Raw genomic sequence first — 22,200 nt, 5'->3', positions numbered from 1 at the left:
GAAGCAAGCCGAATATATTCAAAGTACCGAAAGCCAGTCCACAGAGCAAAAGCAGAGTCCAGTTCCAAGTCCAAGATTCAGGCCGGGTCAGGAGCAAACGGGTTCTCTCAGCAGGCAAGAGGGTGCAGGGCGTGGTCACGTCCGAGGAGGATCGTTCGTTGCCAGCACAGTTTGCCCTAAGGCGAGGCTACAGATATACTGTGCTGGCTTGTTAACTCGTTAGTACTCCGGGCTTAGATCTCTCCTCCCACGCATGCGTGCTTCTTTCCGTCTGTCTTTGAACTCCTGCCGTCTCCTTTCACGGAGCCGGCTCACAGGTGGCGGGGATTCAGGAGGTGATGCACTAGGGCCCGGTGTGGCCTGATCAGTCTCAGGAGGGGATGAGCTAGGGCCTGGTGTGGCCTGATCAGTTTCAGGTGGCTCCTGCTCTGGATTAGCAAGGGCTGGGTCTGGTGCAGGCATGACAGCTTCTTCTTCACTAAACACTTGTTTTAAGTTGTGATACTCCTTCGGGATCGATCTCACTTCCTCTATGGTGAGGCATAGTATCTTGTTCACGGGGGAGGTTCAGTAGCCCAGCCCACCCCTCATTCCATTTGTGGGGCTTGCACACCACGTCTCTAAAGTCTATGATTTGGTTCCCCCATCTGATGTTAGGTTCATGTTTAGCCAGCCACCCCACCCCAAGACAATGTCAAAAGATGATGAGGGGGCCACAACAAAAATCTCAGTGTCCTAGTGGTCTTCTATCCCTACCGGCACCCCTTGGGTTTGTTCCGTGCATGGCTCCCCCTTCATCACCGTTCTCTCCATCTGCTCAAATTGGATGGGATGCTGCAAGGGACTTGTAGGGAGACTGAGAGCCTCTACTAGTTTGGGTGTGATTATGACTCTGGTGCACCCCGAATAACGCTCGAGCATGTATAAAACATTTAAGGTTAGGGTTCAGTAAAGTCAGTGGTATGAAAAACAAAGTCCCCGTAATTCTCACCCTCAGTGGCGCCATTATTTTCATGACCTGCTGCTTGGCACTGCTCAGTGCAGGTTGCTCTATTTTCCCGCCGGCTCTTCTTCCCAGGATTCTTCTCCCAATTCATCGATGACTATGATCTCTTCTTTCTGTGGGGTTGCAGCTGCCGAGCTGCCCTTCACTGGCTCCTTCGCTCTCCCTCCTCCTTCTTCACTTTGAGTGTGCTGGTCTTCGGAGTGGGGGGGGTGCCTCGAGGAGTCCCACTGGGGCTCCTTTTTGGCTTTGAAGAATCTCCCGTGAAAAATCACATAACAACATCTACAAAGGCTTTTTGGAGTCATTAAGTTGACATAAGTTCACCCAACCCCAACTTTCTATGGACTATAGACTACTGAAGATTGGAACGATCGGTGTAAGGAAGTTTTGGACACTTGATAAGGTACAATTCTTATCTTTCATTCAGGGATTAAAATAATGTTTTTAAACTAAAGAAACAAAGATTTGGAACTATTTGCAAAGAAGTAAAGCTGTGTTACAAGGCTGGGGGTGAAATCGTGGCTTTGGGACTTTAATGGGCGCTGTAAAATACAAAAAAACAAGATTTGTTTACCTTTGTGGCTTCTGCAAAAAAAATCCCCCGTCAAAACAAAGCCTCAGCTTGCAACTGGTGGTGAACTATTGTGAGAGTGGAAACCATTGAGAACTGGACTTCATTTCCAAAGAGGCAGGAAACAGCGCTGGGAGAAGAGGGACACATCCTAGACCTCCAGGCCTACTCTAGCCAAAAATCATAGAGTTGGGGCCTGAAAAAGTTGCGGCCGCCATTTGAATGTTTACAAAACTTTAAATATTAATATCTTGGCCCAGGAAGCTCTGAGGACGGCGATTTTGGGCTTGGCTCTAATCTATTGAACCCTGTTATCGGTTTGTAGTTTGGTGAGGTCAACTAGGGGTCTATTATATGCTATGGGAAGATTGACGTCTGATGTCTGATCCAAAATACGAACTAAGAATGCGTGGAAGAGCTGGCTCAGTAGAGGGCAAAATGTCTAAGATTGCCCAAGAACAGCTGGATGCTATGGAGGCCAGATTAACAAAGGCAATGAAAGATTTGATAACTACAAGTGAGAAAAAGTTGACTAAAGAGACTAAAGAAATAACAAAAGAGATAACTAAGGAACTAACAAAAGAAATAAATTCCAGTGCTGAAGGTGTAAAGAAAGAGATCAAGAAAGAAATTGAAGATCTGAGGAAGGAGTCACAAGCAACAACACAGAAGATGCAAGAGGTGGAAAATAGAGTTACAAATCAAGATATTACAATAAAGAAGATTCAAGAAAAAGTTCTACTACAAGACTGTAAGCTGATGGAGAACTTTGTACATCTGAGGGAGGTGCCAGAAAACAATCAAGAGGACTTAAAGAAATATATAATGACTATTATTGCTGAATATTTGGGTGAAAATCCAGAGAAGACTGAAGATCAATGTGATTACGTGTACAGGGTCAATTCAGAGTTTGCCAGAAGGCGTAAATTGCCAAGAGACACAGTAATTAAATTTACCACTAGAGATATAGTGGGAAGGATCTTGAGCCAACAATTTGCAAAAGAATTGGTGGTGGAGGAGAGCAGAGTCAGAATAATGAAGGAACTACCAAAGAAGGTCATCAGTGACAGAAGACAATTTAAACCTTTGATGGATAAATTAAGGGCAGAAGGTACAAGATATAGATGGATTTTACCAGCCGGACTTACTTTTGAGTATAAAGGGCTGAAGTATTCCATAATAGACATTCAAGGCATAGAAGGGTTTTTGGCGGACAATAAGGATTTTGGGGACACAGCTTAACTGAAGAATCATTATGGATTACAAATTAATTTCTTGGAATGTTAATGGCCTAAATTCGCTGCAGAAACGAAGAGCGACATTTCATTGGATTACAAAACAAAAATGTAATATAATTTGTTTACAAGAAGTACACATTAGACAATCGGATTACAAATTTTTATGTAACAAATTTTTAGGGGAAGAATTTGGTTCATTGGCTAAAGAAAAAAAAAGGGGAGTGATTTTTTACATAAAGAAGGAGCTGGAGCCAAAACTGATTTTTTAAAGATAATGAAGGTAGATATTTGGCAGTAGAAGTTTTGATGTATGGCAAAAAGACTCTGTTTTTGGGACTTTATGCTCCTAATGGGGCTTTTTCAATGATATTATGAAACAACTGGATCAAGTAACATACGATCAGATAATGCTTATGGGTGACTTTAATGGAACTATTCAGAACTCTTTAGATAGATCTGGGGGAAAAATGTAGATGGGAAACTACCTAAAGCATTTTTTGAACTAATTAAACAAGAGAGCTTAGAAGATGTGTGGAGAAAATTCAACCCCAGGGTACTATACTTTTTTTTCAGCCAGACATAATACCAGTTCTAGGACTGATATGTTATGGGCTACAAAAGAGCTGGGACTGATCACAAAAAAGTAGAGATTCTTCCGAAAATAGTTGCAGACCATAACCCGTTGATGTGGTTGGCTAAAGGGAGGAAAAAAGAGAGGAGGTGGAGGATAAATGATGACTTATTACAGAAAGTGGAGGTAGTGGCATCTCTAGAAAAAGAAACTAAAGTTTTTTTCCAAATAAATGACAACCAAGAGGTACAATTTCAAATGGTTTGGGATGCCTATAAGGCTGTGATGAGAGGAACATTAATTACATTGAATAATAAGGACAGAAGGGCAAATGAAAAGCAATTGTTGGACTTACAAAAGGAAATAAGTGAAAAGGAAATTGAATTAAGAAAGAGACTGGGGGAAAAGAAAATTTTGCGAGAAATTGCAATTTTACAGAGTCAGTTAAGTCATTTACTGAATAAAGAGGTGGAGTGGAATTTGAGAAGACACCAACAAAAAACCTGGAAAGTATTTGGCGTGGCAAATGAAGAAAAGAAGAGAAAATAAATACATAAACAAGATTAAACCCGGTGGCAAAGAAATTGTAGACCAGGAGGGCATCAAAAGGGAATTCTACAAGTACTATGCTAACTTATTTAAAGGCCAGTGAGTTGATAAAGAAAGAATAGAAGCTGGACTTCCGGTCTGAGCTGACGGCAGAGCTGCAGCCCTCTAAATAAGGGGGATTTTTTTCCCTTTGTTTAGGGCAGAAAGACCCTTTCGGGGGCCCTGCTCACTAATCTCAGTTAGAGATTAGACAAAGATGATGCCTAAACTCCTTTAGTTGCTGATCTCAGCTGAAATTAGGTGGCTGAAGCCGCCTTTTTTTTGAGCTTTGAGATCCGACATTGGGGGGAGCATCTTCCATCATCTACAAAGGATTAAAAAGCCATTAAATTGACCTAAGCCTGTCGGAACCAAGGCACTTCAAGGACTGATTTATAACTGCAAGATAACTAACTAAGAAGCCGAAGTGAAAGAGCATAAGCTGACAAGGTACCGTTATTCAATGTTTTTGCTCCTGAGACTCTTTAAGCTAATCTGAATAGCCTTGAAAATTAAAAATAAATAGAAGTGAAGCGAAAGAGAAGGAGATAACTGCCTGCTAAATTTGAACTCTTGGAAACTAAAGACTTAAATAGAATTTGTAAGGAAATTGTTTACATTCCTGAGGTCGATGACACAGGCTCTTCTGTTCAACACTCCACGTTCTTATCTGCAAATTTCAAAAGCTGCGATATTTGAAAGACGGGAACTGAGTAATCTGAACTGGGAAGTAAAACCTACTGGCCAATGAGGTGAAGCCTACAAGGATTACAAAGCTGTTACACTTGAACCAGGAAGGAATTAAAACCAAGATCGAAGAAGGACCTCTCTAAGACTCTGTGTAACCATAGACAAAGAACGATTGCCATTTTAAAAGGGGGGAAAATAGCCAAATTTGTTGAAAATCAATATCTCAGCCCAGGAAGATGGGAGGAAGATGAAATTAGCTTTATTTTAAACAGCATACTCTAAACTATTGGACTTGGTGTTGAATTTTAATTTGGAGACCTTTTTAGGTTTGGTGAGTTTTTTATGTCAGAAGAGAGAGTAACCCGATCAAGGGCTCATTCTTTTGGCAAGATGCAAAGCCAATTTGATGCATTAGAAACCAAGATGATGAAAGGAATGGATAAAATGTTACTGGCCCTTAAAAAAGAACTGAAAAAAGATATTGGTGATCTTAGGAAAGATATTGAGGGCTTTAAAGATGAACTGGGAAACAGAGTTAAACAAGTTGAAGAGAAAGTGGATACACAAGCCTCTACTTTGTTAAAATTTCAAGAAAGGGTTACAATCCACGACTGCAGATTGATGGAAACACAAGTGCGTCTGAGAGGACTACCTGAAAGAAAGGAAACAGATTTAATAGACTACATGGTGAAAATCATTGCTGAATACTTAGAAGAGGATCCTGAAAAATTTAGAAGTATGCTGGACAGTGTCTATAGAGTCAACTCATCATATGTAAAAAACAAAGGCCTACCCAGAGATATCGTTGTGAAACTAAGGTCCAAGGACATAGCAGGAAAAATCATAAATAAAGGCTTTCAAAAAGCTTGGATAATAGAAGGGACCAGAGTTAAAATAATGAAAGAACTACCAAGACAAGTGATTAATGACAGGAAGAAATATAAGAGACTAACAGAGAAATTGCGGGCAGAGGGTACAAGATACAGATGGATACTACCTGAAGGTCTTGGCTTTGAACAGCATGGAAGAAGGATTACAATAAAAAATGAACAAGAGATGTATAGCTTTTTTGAGGAGAATAAAGACCCTGCACCATAATGGAGTACAAATTACTATCTTGGAACATAAATGGACTAAATTCACCACAAAAAAGAAAAGCAACATTTCATTGGATTAAAAAACAAAAATGTAATATAATTTGTCTACAGGAAGTTCATATACAACAAAAGGACTGTAAATATTTGAAGAACAGAAATTTGGGATTGGAATTTTTTTCATTGGCAGAACAAAAGAAAAGAGGGGTAGTCTTTTATATTAAAGAACAATTAGAGCCAAAACTGATACTCAAAGATAAAGAAGGAAGATATATTGCAGTAGAAGTGACAATGGAGGCAAAAAAAACCTTGTTACTTGGATTGTATTATTTATTATTTATTTATTTATTTATTTATTTCATTTATATCCCACCCTCCCCCACCACGGCAGGCCCAGGGCGGCTAACAACATTCTACAATCATACAATAACAAGTAAAACCTTAAAATTACAATATAGAGCAATAAAACATTAAAATATTAACTTAAAACCAATCCAGTAATACAGTTGTGATGCGGTATAGATCTTTAGACCGCATTGGCGGACCCTTGGTTACCGTTTTTCCTAGCAGTCCGAGTATGCTAATTTAAAAAGGGTGGTCTTGCAGGCCCTGCGGAACTGTTCAAGGTTCCGCAGGGCCCGCACCTCCTCTGGGAGTCGGTTCCACAGGGTAGGGGCCGCGATCGAAAAGGCCCGTGCTCTGGTACTCTGATATTTAATTTCCTTCGGCCCAGGGGCAGTCATTAGGTTTTTCCCGGTTGACCTCAGTGCTCTCTGGGGTTCGTATGGGGAAAGACGGTCCCTCAGGTAGACAGGTCCTCGGCCATATAAGGCTTTAAAGGTAACGACCAACACTTTGTACTGGACCCGGTATATAATCGGCAGCCAGTGCAGTTCACGTAGCCCCGGCTGTATATGTTCCCGTTTTGGGAGTCCCAACAACAGCCTGGCCGCCGCGTTCTGCACTAGCTGCAATCTCCGGGTCCGGCACAGAGGTAGCCCCAAGTAGAGGGCATTACAGTAGTCTAGTCTTGAGGTGACCGTTGCGTGGATCACTGTTGCGAGGTCCCGGCGCTCAAGGAAAGGGGCCAGCTGCCTTGCCCGCTTCAGATGGAAGAATGCTGACTTGGCAGTGGCTGCTATCTGGGCCTCCATCGATAGTGAAGGCTCCAGTAAAACACCCAGACTCTTTACCTGGCGCGCTGCTTTCAATGGCGCACCATCAAAGGTCGGGAGAGCTATTTCCCTTCCCAGAGCGCCGCGACCCACGCATAGGACCTCTGTCTTCGCTGGATTCAACTTCAGCCCACTCAGCCTGAGCCATGTCGCAACAGCCTGTAATGCCCGGTCGAGGTTCCCTGGGGCGGAGTCGGGCCAGCCATCCATTAGTAGATAGAGCTGGGTGTCATCTGCATATTGATGGCAACCCAGCCCAAACCGCCGGGCAATCTGGGCAAGGGGGCGCATATAGATGTTAAACAACATCGGGGAGAGAACTGCTCCCTGAGGCACCCCACAATCCAGTGTGCGCCTCCGGGACCGCTCGCTCCCGATAGCCACCCTCTGTCCCCGACCTAGGAGAAAGGAGGAAAGCCACTGCAAGGCCGACCCCTCAACCCCAATGTCGGCGAGGCGGCGCGTCAGTAACCGATGGTCGACTGTATCAAATGCAGCCGACAGGTCTAACAACATCAGTACCGCAACGCCGCCCCGATCCAGTTGCCGTTGGAGGTCATCCACTAAGGCGACCAGCACCGTCTCCGTCCCATGGCCCGGCCGGAAACCAGACTGACATGGGTCTAGGACAGAAGCGTACGTACGCGCCTAATGGAGCAAAAGACAAGTTCTTTAAAAACATCAACCGACAGCTGGATGAAATGTCGTACGACCAGATTTTGATGATGGGAGATTTTAACGGGACAATACAAAATAATATTGATAGATCAAGCCAAAAGAAAAAAGACAAAGAAGGAAAATTACCAAATTCTTTTTTTGAGTTAGTTAAACAAGAAAATTTGGAAGATATTTGGAGAAAATTTAATCCTGAAGTAAGAGACTATACCTTCTTCTCAGCAAGACATAATTCTTTTTCTAGAATAGATATGTTATGGGGTTCCAAAAACTTGGGCCTCATGACTAAAAAAGTAGAGAGTCTACCAAAGGTTTTTGCAGATCACAACCCAATTTGTTGGACTACAAAATTGCGAAGAAAAACAAGAAGATGGAGAATTAATGAGGACTTACTACAAGATAAAGACATTGTGGCATTTTTAGAGAAGGAATCTGCAGCGTTTTTCCAAATAAATGAAACTGAGGATGTAGAATTTCAAACAGTTTGGGACACTTACAAAGCAGTAATGAGAGGAATACTAATTACATTGAATAATAAAGATAAGAAGGCCAAAGAAGAATGGTTGCTAGCTTTACAAAATGAAATAAATAAAAAAGAGGGGGAATTGAAAAAAAGACCAGGAAAAAAGAAGTTAATAAAAGAAATTACAGTATTACAATCTCAAGTAAGACATTTGCTGAACAAAGAATTAGAATGGAATTTAAAAAGTTTACAACAGAAATCGTTTGAGGGTGCGAATAAACCTGGGAAGTACCTAGCCTGGCAGTTGAAAAAAAAGAAAGAAAATAAAATCATCAATAAAATTATGGTGAATGGAAAAGAAATAGTAGATCAAGACGGAATCAAAAGAGAATTTTTTAAATATTATGCAAAATTATTCAAAGACGTGACAAATAGAAAAGAAAAAATGGAAGAGTATTTACGAAATATCCAAATAGCGCCCCTGACTGAGTACATGAAAAAGATTTTAAATGATCCAATTGAAAAGATCGAAATTGAAGCAGCAATAAAAGCAATGAAAGAAGGTAAGGCTCCTGGGCCAGATGGATTTACATCTAAATTTTATAAAACCCTCAAAGATGAGATAACACCCAAAGTGCAGAAACTGATCAATATAATAAGAGAAAAAGGGATAATTCCAAATACATGGAAAGAAGCTGTAATTTCGTTGATCCCTAAAGAAGATAAAGATGTCACAAATGTAAAGAATTATAGACCAATTTCATTATTAAATAATGACTATAAGATCTACACAAGAATTCTGGCAGAACAATTGAAGCAATATCTGATAAACTTTATAAAAAAAGATCAAGCTGGATTTCTTCCTAAAAGGCAAATAAGAGATAATGTAAGAGCTGTTATCAATGTTGTGGAATATTATGAAAAGCACCCAGAAAAAGAAGCAGCTTTATTTTTTGTAGATGCGGAAAAAGCCTTTGACAATTTGAACTGGGACTTTATGTTTGCAGTAATGGAAAAAATTAATTTAGGGGAACATTTTATAAGAATGACGAAAGCAATATATACAGAACAGCAAGCAAAATTGTGTGTAAATGCAGATCTTACAAGAGAATTGATGGTAAGCAAAGGCACAAGACAAGGATGTCCGTTATCACCATTGTTGTTTATAATGACTCTTGAAATTTTATTACAACAAGTGCAAAACGACAAAGAAATAGAAGGATTAAAAATTAAAGGATTCTCTTATAAATATAAAGCTTTTGCAGATGACATTGTGTTTATTATAGAGAATCCGATTCAAGTAACACCGTTGCTCTTAACCAAGATAAAAGAATATGGAGAGATTGCAGGACTAAATATAAATTCAGAGAAGTCGATGTTTTTATGTAAAAATATGCAACCAAATAGACAGAATGAATTGCAGGCACTGACGGGGTGTAAAGTTACTTCTAAAGTAAAATATCTTGGCGTAGAAATAACTATGAAGAACATAGATTTATTTAAAAATAACTATGAAAAACTTTGGTGTAAGATGGACAAAGATTTGATAAAATGGAACAGACTTAATTTGTCTTTATTGGGCAGGATTGCTGCAGTTAAGATGAATATTTTGCCAAGAATAATGTATCTGTTTCAAACTATCCCGATTGTGAAAGATAGCAAACAATTCAATAAGTTGCAAAAGAAGCTCTCTGACTTTGTATGGGCCGGGAAGAAACCAAGAATTAAGATGAAAATTTTAACAGATGCAAAAGAAAGAGGAGGCTTTCAGCTCCCGGTCTTAAGATTGTATCATGATGCTGTTTGTTTGACGTGGATCAAGGATTGGATAAAGCTGTTGGATAAAAAACCATTAAGGTTGGAAGCTCATGGGAATAAATTCGGCTGGCACGCATATTTGTATTATGGGAAATACAAGATGGATGGGTTTTTTTCTCATCACTATATCAGAAACACTTTATTAAATACTTGGATAAAATATAAGAAATATGGTGATGAGAGAAAGCCGCTTTGGATAGTGCCAGCAGAAGTAATAAAAATAACAGCTGAATGTGAGGAAGAAAGAGTGATGTCATACAATCAATTGTTGAAGATTCAAGGTGGGAAAGTTGAATTAAAGTCAGGAGAAGAGCTAAATAATAAATATGACTGGTTCCAAATGCAACAGATAAAAAGTCTGATGGAAAATGATATGAAATCTGATGGAATTAGACGTGAGCAAACAGAATTGGAAATGGTTTTGCTTGGAGACAATGAAAAATTAATATCAAAAGTATATAAACTATTATTGAAATGGTCTACAGAAGAGGAAGTAGTAAAATCTCAAATGGTTAAATGGGCAATCAATATAAACAGAGAAATCCAAATGGATACTTGGGAGCACCTTTGGAAGAACTCGATGAAGATATCAACATGTCAGAATATCAAGGAGAACTGTTTTAAAATGATGTATAGGTGGTATATGACTCCGAAGAAACTAGCAAAGATGAGTAAAAAGATGTCAGACAGATGTTGGAAATGTAAGCACCATGAAGGTTCTTTTTTTCATATGTGGTGGACCTGTGAAAAAGCAAAAAACTTTTGGCGGATGATACAACAAGAAATTTCTAAAATTTTGGGCTATGACTTCAAGAAAGTGGCAGAGACCTTTCTGCTAGGATTACAAATAGAAAAATTTCCAAAAGAAGATAGGACTTTAATTTGGTATCTGTTCTCAGCTGCTAGGACATTGTATGCGCAGCTGTGGAAACAAGAAAAAATACCAGAGAAATGGGACTGGATTGTGAAAGTTTTATCGTGGAGCGAGATGGATAAATTAACAAGAACTTTGAGAGACTATGATCTGGAAGTGTTTAAAAAGGAGTGGAAGAAATTTAAAAAATATATAGAGTTAGAATGGAATGTAAAAAGACATTGGACAATCTTTTAATATGAATGAGAAGAAAAAGACAGTGTGTTTTGATGGGTTTGGGATACCTTTATATTTGGATTTAAATATATAACTTTGGGGTAAGTCTAATAACAGAGGGAGGGGGGATTGAAAATATCATATGGGTTAGGGATAGAAAAGATATAACTAAACATCGTAACCGTAGGTTATTAATGAATTGTTAAAATACAACATTGGAGGAAGGGGGGATTGAAATGTCATATGGATTAATATTGAGATAATTAAGAAATAACTAAGTTGTATAACCATATGATATCAATAAATTGTTAAAACACAAGAAAGAATAGAAGCTTATTTACAAAATGTGAAGGTAAATCCAACAACAGAAATGATGAAAGAAACATTGAATGATCCAATTGAAAAAGGTGAAATAGAAGCTGCAATCAGTTCAATGAAAATAGGAAAAGCAATGGGACCAGATGGCTTTTCAATAAAATTTTACAAAGTTCTTATAAATATATTAGTTCCAATGCTCTAAAAATTGATGAATAATATCTGTTTGGATGGGCAAGTGCCAAATACTTGGAAAGAAGCAGTTATTTCATTGTTACCAAAAGAAGACAGCTACAAATGTGAAAAATTATAGACCGATTTCATTGCTTAACAATGACTACAAAATCTTTGCAAAAATTTTGGCAGAAAGCCTAAAACAATACCTGCATAGGTTTATCTGTGAGGTGCAAGCAGGCTTTCTCCTGAAGAGGCAAATTAGAGACAATATCAGAATAGTGGTGGACATTGTAGAGTATTATGAAAAACATCTGGAAAAGTGGCACTCTTTTTTGCTGATGCGGAGAAAGCCTTTGACAATCTTAATTGGGACTTTTTGTTTGCTGTGAAAAAAGACATAAGAATGGTGAAGGGGATATATACTGAACAGCGAGCTAAGCTATGTGTTAATTCAGATTTAACGGAGCAAATGGTTATCAGCAAAAGTACAAGACAAGGTTGCCCTCTATCCCCATTGCTATTTATAATGACTCTAGAGATTTTGTTGTTGCAAATAACAGAAGATAAGGAAATAGAGGGGCTAAAATGGAAAGGATGGACTTATAAATATAGAGCCTTTGCAGATGATGTGATGTTTATTATTGAAAATCCAATACAAATATTACCATTGTTATTGGAAAAAATCAGAGAATATGGTGACCTTGCTGGGTTTTACATAAATAAAGAAAAATCGCAATTTTTAAGTAAAAATTTATTATTGTGCAAACAGAAAGAACTTCAAAATGCAACTGGATGTGAAGTCACTTCGAAAGTAAGATATTTGGGTGTAGAGATCACGATGAAAAATATAGATCTGTTTAAAAATAATTTTGATAAACTTTGGCGTAAAATTGAAGCTGATATATTGAAATGGAATAAACTGAACTTGTCTCTTTTGGGCAGGATAGCTGCCATGAAAATGAATGTCTTACCAAGAATGTTGTTCCTCTTCCAAACAATTCCAATTGTGAAAGATGTTAAACAATTCAATAGATGGCAAAAAAAGATTTCTGAATTTGTATGGGCGGGGAAAAAACCAAGAATAATAAAAAAATACTAATTGATGCAGAAGAATGAGGAGGTTTTCAACTGCCAGATCTCAAATTATATCATGAAGCAGTATGTTTAGTATGGCTCGAGGACTGGATAACCTTATCCAACCAGAAGTTATTGGCATTAGAAGGTCATGGAAATCTATTTGGTTGGCATGCATATTTGTATTATGGGAAGGAGAAGATGGATGGCTTCTTCTGGCATCATTTTATAAAAAGTAGTTTATTGAATACATGGAAAAAATATTTTAAATATGGTGATGAGAGGAAACCACTGTGGATTGTACCAATGGAAGTTATAAAATGGATTTCAAACTCACAGGAAGACAAATGGGTTATATACAAACAACTGCTAAAAATTAAGGGTGGCAAAGTAGAATTAAAAGCGGAGGAAGAACTGCAAGACAAATTTAATTGGTTCCAGATGCTACAAATTAAAAGTTTAGTGGATAAAGATATCAGGACTACAGGTATAAGGCAAGATCAGACAGAAATGGAAAAAGTGCTATTAGGGGAAGATGAAAAGTTGATTGCAAAGATGTATAAATTGTTATTGAAATGGTCTACAGAAGATGAAGTAGTAAAATCTCAAATGATTAAATGGGCAATAAATATGAATAAAGAAATTTCAATGGAGACATGGGAACACTTATGGAAGAACTCTATGAAAATATCGACATGTAATAATATAAAAGAAAACTGTTTGAAAATGCAATATAGGTGGTATATGACACCTAAAAATGAACAAGCAGGCATCTGTTCGGTGTTGGAAATGTAAAAAGCATGAAGGCTCTTTTTACCATATGTGGTGAACATGTGAAAAAGCAAGACAATTTTGGCAAATGATTCAACAAGAGATGTCGAAAATTTTGGGATATGCAGTTAAAAGGGCACCAGATACCTTTCTGATAGGATTACAAATGGAAAGTTTTCCGAAGCAAGACAGGACTTTGGTGTGGTATATGTTGTCAGCTGCAAGAACATTGTTTGCACAAAGGTGGAAGCAAGCTGAAATACTAGATATATGGGACTGGATTTTAAAAACTTTACATTGGAGTGAAATGGATAGACTTACTAGAATCTTGAAAGACAGTGATGCAGAAAAATTTAAAGATGAATGGAAGAAGTTTCAGGACTATATTGAAAAGCAATGGAAAGTTAAGAGATGTTTGGTGGTTTTTGAAAGTATAATCTGAAATTGGAGAAAATGGGGGAGACAGGTGATTAGAAAGAATTTTTTGAATCAATATATGATAGCTCCTTTTATTAGCAGTTAAAAATATAGTGATAATTACAACAGTTATAATTGATATGATAATAGATTGATGAAAGATGTGTAATACTTAAAAAGAATTAAATAGCTATAATTGGTGTAATAATAGATGAAAAATAAGTGTAATACTAAGGGTGAACTAAAAGGTTAAGGTGATATGATTTAGTATTTTGAGATAAATAAGCTCAGGATGTGCTAACAATGTCCTGAAGGAAAGCTAGAAGACTGAATTATAAATAGAGATATAGAGATGTTTAGATTTTATGTAAATTTTATAGTGCAAGATTCTAAAACGGATGGTACCTTAATTTTTTTTTTCTCAATAGCTTGAAGCACTGACTGAGGTCAAAGAAAAGAGATTGGGAGCTGAGAAAAAAGAAAATGTGTAATGTATTGATAAGGATTGAAATATTGCTTTTTTTCTTTTTTCTTTTTTGAAATACATTTCAGTATATCGCAAAAATTTAATAAATTTGGTTAACACACAAAAAATGAATAGTCGCTATATGTTCAGCGGGGACTCTCTCCCAGACGGCCTCCTGGTGTCGAGTATGTGCCAAGGAGGTTGCCTCGGGTCTGTATTGGGTCCTTGATCCTCGCCAACCGGCAGTTCTGGGTTGTCGGGGGCCTCTCTGTTATCTGGTGCTTTCTCCGCCATCACAGTAGAAAGTTTCCACTTTGGTTAAGTCCCCAGGTGGGATTACTCCCAAAATGTCAAGTGCTGATATTTCCCAATAACAGAGTCCTTTTGTTTTTAATCAAAAGATAGGTTTATTGTAAGAAACTCAGGAACTTTGCCAAGGACATAAGCATTGGGAGTAATGGAGTCCCAACAGTTACACAGTTGCTATATAGGATATCATCAAAGGTTACATTACAGATGCATACTGGAGTCACGGGTTCAAAGGTTACTAAGCAACTATATATTTTACTACTAAGGTATCTTAGGCTATTGAAAACATCAAAACCTTCTCACACTTCTCTGTGAAGAGATAAGAGTTGTCTGTATGAAACCGGGGGGAGGCGGCTTTGAGGTACCAGTGGCCAGCCTATAGTATAAACATCCCAGGGCCAGATGTTTTTGCTACGTGCCCTCAGGGTTGTAAATAATGGGGGAGAGCTCTCTACCTAGTAAAATGCGATCCAGAAATGAGCGCTCTTGACACTCAGGGCAGCTCACAATGTATAAAGTTACAATAAATGCACTTTGCAAATGGATTTTACTGTGTGGAATGGCAAAATCCACTTGCAAATCTATAATATAGTGGGTTCTATGCATTGCAGAGTCTCAGAGTAAGTGATAACAAGCTCTTTAATAGACATGATATAGGATAGGCTGAGGATGGGGCTTACCGGCCAAACTTATATACATCTCTGGATTCCCGCGCTAGCACATCATTGGGTCATTCAAACTGGTGGGGGCTTGTGATTGGTCTAGGGCTGCAGGGATTTGGATCCTACAGCCCTTTGTTCCCAAGCTCAGTTCGCCTGGCTCCAATGAGCCTGGTGGGAATATCCAAAGTCTTCTCTTGAGTCCATATACATAACATCCATCCCCCCTTAGTTCGCAAGCCCTAGTGAACATAGTCTTTAAGGTACACCTTTGCGTCGACCACCTGAGCCCTGGAGCTGGCGGTGATGTGGTTTCTGCGCCAGGCATTCCTGGCGAAGGTCCTGGTGCTGAGGGGGATTCCATCAGCTGGATGGGGTCCTCCGCAGTCTCTGTCACTGAGGGTGGTCCCATCTGTTCCGCTGGTGCTGATACTGGTGTAGCTGCGGGCTCATCCTCCAACTCAGGGGTTGTTATATCTAGATCAGGCGCCGGGGTGGTTGCGTTCTCATCTTTGTCTTTCCCCCCAGGTGCCTGTTGCACGCGCAATTGGTCAATGTGCTGCCTTATTGTGAATCCCCCCTCTGAGATGACTTTGTACATGACAGCCCCTAGTACATGGGATATTCATGCTGGTATCCATGCTGGCCCTCCCCCAAAGTTTTTGGCAAACACCAAGTCCCCTGTGTCGAACCCCCGGTGGGCCCAGACCACCTCTGGTACCTCTTGCAGATCGGGCGTGTGGTCCGGATGTATGCGATCTAGGAGGGTTGTCAACCGCCAGCCCTTAAGAAGCTCTGCTGGGCTGTGGCCGTTGACCATACTGGGGGTGGAATGTTGCGCTAGGAGGCAATGGGCAAGGCGTGCTTCTCACTCCCCATATATGATGCAGTGGAGCGTTTTTTCATAGCCCGCACCATTCTTTCTGCTTAGCAGTTTGTGGTTGGGTGGAAGGGGGCCGACCTTATGTTTTTTATTAAATTCCGGCCACAGAAATCCTGAAACTCGGCTGAGGTGAAGGCATCCCATTATCGGATACCAAAGTGTCTGGGAGGCCATGTGTGGCAAAAACCCTGCGGAGTGCCCCTAACGCCGCCCGAGAAGAGGTGGAGGCTACTGGCACTACCTCTAACCATTTGGAGTAGGAGTCCACAATGAGGAAGAATATATGCCCCTGGAAGGGCCCCGCGAAGTCAATGTGCAGGCAGGATCAGGGGTTGCAAGTGGACTCCCACTGTTGGGCTGGGGTGCGGGGCGGCGCCAAATGTGTCTCCTGGCATGGCTGACATCGGGCAACCCAGGATTCAATGGCGTCGTCAATTCCTGGTCACCAAACGTAGGAGCGGGCCAGTGCTTTCATGCTTTCAAAAACAATCCCTGGATGGGTTTCGTGCAGTGTCGTTAGGACTCACTGCTGCAGTACTGTGGGCACCACCACTCTATTTCCCCACAACAGGCACCCGTTATGCACAGACAGTTTGTCCCGGTGGGATGCGAATGCCAAAAATTCTGCACCCACCCGTCCTTCTGGCCACCCCTTCCACACCCAGTCCGAGCTCATGAGAGGGTTTTGTCTTTGGAAGAGCAGCGGGCAATGTCCTTTGCATGTACTGGGTGGTCTGGGAGGGCTTCCAGTGACATGATCTGGAATGTTGGGGCCGGGTCTGGGTCCATGGAGTGCAGCGGCAGGCATCTCAGAGCATCAGTGTGACCCATCGCTTTCCCTGGGCAGTACTTAAGGTCATACTGATAACCCGCCAGGAAGATGGACCACCTCAACACTCGCAGTGAAAGCATTTGAGGTGTTTGATGGTCGGGGGTGAACAGGCCCAGCAGGGGCTTGTGGTCAGTTAAGATAGTAAAAGGCCGGTTGTACAGGTAATCGTGGAATTTTTTTACCCCAGCCACGATCACCAGGTTGTCTATCTGAGTGTAGTTTCGCTCTGGTTTCTGTAATGTCCTGGAATAATATGCTACCGGAACCTTGCGACCATCTGGCAGTCTGTGGGCCAACACGGCACCGACCCCATAAGGCGAGGCGTCACACATTAGCACAACGGGTAGCCACTTGTCGAAGTGCCCAAGCAAGCTGTTTGAAGTTAAAATGTCTTTTACTGCCTGGATAGCGGCAGCTTGCCAACAACCCGAAACCCACAGTGCCCTTTTGTCCAACAGTCTGTGTAAGGGCTCTGCTATCACTGCCTTGTGGGGGAGGAAGGTATGGTAGAAATTAAGAATTCCCAAGAACAATTGTAGTTCCGTTTTGTTGGTGGGAGCCGGCGCATCACAAATGGCCTTTATTTTGTCCTGGGCTGGATGAATGCCGCTCGCATCCGCCGTATACCCCAGAAAGTCTATGGTGGGCACCCCAATACACATTTCTCCTGTTTTACCTTTAACCCTGCCTCCTCGAAATGCTGCGACACTGTTTGGAGGCGGTCGGCAAATTCATCCTCGGTGGCTGCCGCAATCAGCACATCGTCAAAGAATGGCTGGACCCCGGGAATGCCTTTAAGAAGGGAGTCCATCAGGTTCTGAAACAGTCCTGGGGCCATGCTGACCCTGAACTGTAAATGTCTAACTCTGAAGGCCCCCCGATGGTTTGAGCTTCTGCTGTGGTGGCATCCACAGGGAGCTGTTGGTATGCCTGCATCAAATCTAGCTTTCCAAATTTTTTTGCTCCCACTAAGGATGCTAACACGTGGTTCACCACCGAGACGGGGTATGCATGGCCTTGTAACGCCTTATTAATCGTGCATTTATAGTCAGCGCAGATGCATACACTGCCATTGGGTTTGATTGGGGTTACTATGGGAGTCTCCCACTTTGCATTGGCGATTGGTTCCAGAATCCCTTGGGCCACGAGGCGGTCAAGCTCCTCTTCGACCTTGGGCCAAGAGCTAGTGGCACACGCCTGGCCTTCAGCCGTATGGGCTGCATGTTGGGGTCCAGTTGTAAGGCTACGGGAGCCCTGGTGTATGTCCCCAAAGTCTCATTGAAAACCCCGGGGAACTCTTCGCATACCTTTTGAAAATCTCTTTGAACGGGGGTGTAATGGATCCCCGTCACTTGGATGCTCAGGGCCTGGAACCAGGACTGACCTAGAAGGCTGCACAGATTGCCCTCCACCACGATGAGGGGGAGCTCGCCCTTGAACTTAATGTGGACCAGGCCCACTCCCCTGACTGCAACTTCCTGCTTTTGAAAGTCCTGGACAATGAATGAGGTTGGTTTTAACTGAGCTTCCCCCCTGGGGCACATCTCCCTGAATATGCAGGCCAAAATGACCATCTGGCCTGCCCTGGAGTCTTCTTCCATTTTGCAGGGCTTGCCTTCCATGAACACAGTCACATAATATTTATCTGGGGAGGAGATGGGCAACAGGCATACCTGGGTCCCCAACGTGGTGAGTGACTGGATTTCGTCCATGAGTGTGACCTCATGGCAGCAGCCATTCTGTTGGCAAGGAAGTTTTCCTGGGCGCAGTGCCGCCGACTGGCACACCTGAGCTATGTGCCCGGCCTTCCCGCATATATGGCAGGTCGTGCTCCTGAACTTGCACATGCGCCGCTTGTGTGGCTCCCCACAGTTGGCGCAGGTCTTGGGGGTAGTTGATTCTATCGCTTGTGGCCTCAGCTTGTGTTGGTCCGCCTGGTACAGCTTGAGGGCATCGTCCCCGTCTGAGTCATCCGATTTCATGGCCGGTCGCAGCTGGTGAGCACTGGTTCCTCAGCTGCGGTGGCTATTTGTAGGGCCTTCTCCAAGGTCGGCTTTGATTCTGTTGTGATTTTCTGATGTGCCTTAACGTCCCTGAGGCCATGAGTGAACTTCAATAGCAGGACCTCTTCCAGTTGTGTACCATACTCAGCTTTCCTGCCCTGGTCTCACAGGCGGGCTAGGAAGGTTGCAACTGTCCCGTTTGGCTCCTGGAAGCTGTCGAGAAACTGTAGCTTCCGGGTGAGGAGAGTAGGCTTCGAGACTAAATGGCTGGTCAGCACCTCGATGATCTTGTTGAAGGAAGATGCCTCAAGCATCTCCGGCTCTCTGCTAGCTGTAGCTTGGCAATGCCACAGTTGCTCAGCAGGATGGCCTTCTTGATTTCAGGTTCATCATCCTTGATTTGCTGTGCCACAAGGTGGTACTTGAGTCTTTTGACTCAGCCTTCCAGGCCTCAGGCTGTGCTGTGTCGAACTCCAGAATGGAGTTTTGCGATCTGGATGCAGCGACCCTGATCGGGCTGGGCGGCGGTGCCTCTTGCGTGGCGGCACTGGAGCTCGATGTGCTTGGCGGTGCTGGGCTGCCCTGGACCTCGCTCATTCAGATCCCATTCTTGTCGCCACTATAATATAGTGGGTTCTCTGCATGGCAGAGTCTCAGAGTAAGTGATAACAAGCTCTTTAATAAGCATGATATAGGATAGGCTACATTACAAGACTGAGGATGGGGCCTACCGGCCCAACTTATATACATCTCTGGATTCCCGCGCTAGCACATCATTGGGTCATTCAAACCGGTGGGGGCTTGTGATTGGTCTAGGGCTGCAGGGATTTGGATCCTGCAGCCCTTTATTCCCAAGTCCCCAAGCTCAGTCCGCCTGGCTCCAATGAGCCCGGTGGGAATATCCAAAGTCTTCTCTTGAGTCCACATACATAACAAAATCATTGCTGAAGTGGACTGAAAGTGCATTAATGGACTGAAAGTGCATTATCATGTGTGGAAGATTTACAGTTTTCATTTGCACTATGACTCAGCCATGACAATGAAGGAAAGGCATTTTGTATATGCTTAGAGGCTTCCTCATTATGAGTATTTGTTCACAGGATCCAGGCATAAGGTCATCCAATGAACACAGAGAGGAGTTACTTTCATTGGTCTTGTGGCCATGGTTTGGCTAGCACCCTGACTTAGAGAAACACAGCAGGAGAAGCTTCTTCTAGCACTTTACCTCCAGACCATAAAAAGGTCTTCTTCCCATTTTCTGCATGTTCTGCTGTTATTAAAGGCACAGGAGAAAGATAACTAAAAAGTTGGCAACACTGGGAATGAAGCATTCAAGCATGCATGTCAAAGAGTAGATAAAACTTAAACATTTCAGGAGAATTCAGCTTTATCACACTTGCAGGGTTTACAGGCTGTTTTCTTCTTGTTATTTCAGAGTCATGGTTCATTTTTGTTTTTAAAGGAAATGTAGCATGACCAGATCTTACACTGTAACAATAATTAACAAATGAAATTTATGGCGTTTCAGCATTTTGTTTTGTTTTCTGCATCATCTAATGAAACTTTTTGTATCAGTGATATTTCTTTTTTATTTGCTGTGATTTAAAGAGAGAAATTCAAAGCATGTCTTTAGTTCTGTGCAAATATTTTTGAAGTCAATGAGAACACCCTATAGCTGAATCCTGAACATAACTGAATGGGTAAGCAGACCCCTTCCCACTCTGCCCTGAACAGAGACAACCTCCCATGTTGAAGGGCTCTAGTGAGATCAAAATAAGACAGTTGCAAAATCTTCTTTCTTTTAATATGTTGCATATTAAAGTTACTTGAAATATTTTAATGAAAAACACTAATGGACTGGAAGCCATGGAATTCCAGCCATGCAGTAGGCCTGCTTGTGAATTTGTGCACCCATTTTCCAGCATTCCTGAATGAAATGAAATGACAGCTATTGTCTATAGCATCAATAAAAAGATCATGAAATATTCCCGTACTTACATCCCATGGAAACCTTTGAAGTAAGGTTACACAAAACATTGTAACACAGTTTAACTGTTTATGACTATCAAGAATTCAAAACATAGTAATAAAGAAATTCACATTTCTTATTCCCTCCTTGCTTTTGACTTCATCTGTTCATCATTTCTTCACTGTTTAGAATTGTAGTTGGCCAAGAAGAGGATTTGCCTTATGCCAGTCTATCCCTTCCTTTTTAGTAGGAAGCTGCCCTGGTGCCTAATAGACATTATTAAAAGAAAAAGAAAAAAAAGACGCCACCCAGAGTGGTTTTGGCTTATACTCTGCACACAGAGTTTTCGCCTATGAACAAATTTCTAGCAGTTTGCAAGGGACTGTTGGAATTCTCTGAAATGTTTCCAAACCTTGGCTGTGTAGTAAGCCTAGAGGCACAAATTCCTGCCCAAGCTCCCGCTTAAGACTTCCTAATGAACTCCATCCATTTCAACCATGAGACTCTTTACTTTGAAGCAATCAATAACAATCCACATCTTTCATGTTATAAATGGATTAGTTCCCCCCCTCCTTCTCAAAAGCCAATCTAAAAATCTAATTTTAAAAGGATATTTCATATTTGTTTCCTAATTTATTACTGCCTTTCTTTTCAAAAGTGGGTGGGATATAATTCCCCTTCTCCCTGCTGATTTAGAAGGCAAATAAAATGCTGACTAGTCAACAGCCAAAGCAAATACTAGAACATGTGTTGCTATTTATTAGCCCTGTCAGCAGAGGCAGTCAGGCCTCCTGGGGTCACTGCTGAGTGAAGGGTGGAGGGGGTAGCCAGTGCACATGCAATGTTGGGAGATGCCTGGGCTATTTCCCCACCAGAGCACCCCCCTCCCAGTGTGGCATTGTGTCAGCTGGATATTCACAGTTGCTGTTTTTATTGCTATCTGTTCATATTAAAGTTTACTGCTGTTACATTGTTGTGCACTGCTTTGACTTCTGTGGCAGCATGGCTTACACCTGTCTTGGTGGTAGGGCTCATCTTGCTGCCAGATCTCGGCATCCTTTCAGAGGCAGATCTGTTGGGCAAGGCCATGCCCTGGGAGCTGGGCATGGGTGAGGGGTGGGCTTGTGCATGTCCAGCTGAAGCAATATCAACTAGTGGGTGTGAGTGGACAGATTTCTGGGGGTATGCCACCTGTGGAAGAAAGAGGAAAAATGGTAGTAAGGCTGCAGAGATTTGTAGCAAGCAACTGACCCCTACCCACAGGGTTCTGTGTTATGTGAGGTCCCCATGTGTGGCCTTGGATGTTCCTTTGGTTTAGGAGTGGAGCCAGGGGGAACATGGGCCTG

The sequence above is a fragment of the Heteronotia binoei genome, chromosome 21, assembly GCF_032191835.1.
Source record: "Heteronotia binoei isolate CCM8104 ecotype False Entrance Well chromosome 21, APGP_CSIRO_Hbin_v1, whole genome shotgun sequence".
Classification (NCBI taxonomy): Eukaryota; Metazoa; Chordata; class Lepidosauria; order Squamata; family Gekkonidae; genus Heteronotia; species Heteronotia binoei.
The sequence above is the reverse complement of the archived record's forward strand: the minus strand, read 5'-3'. Positions refer to the sequence as shown.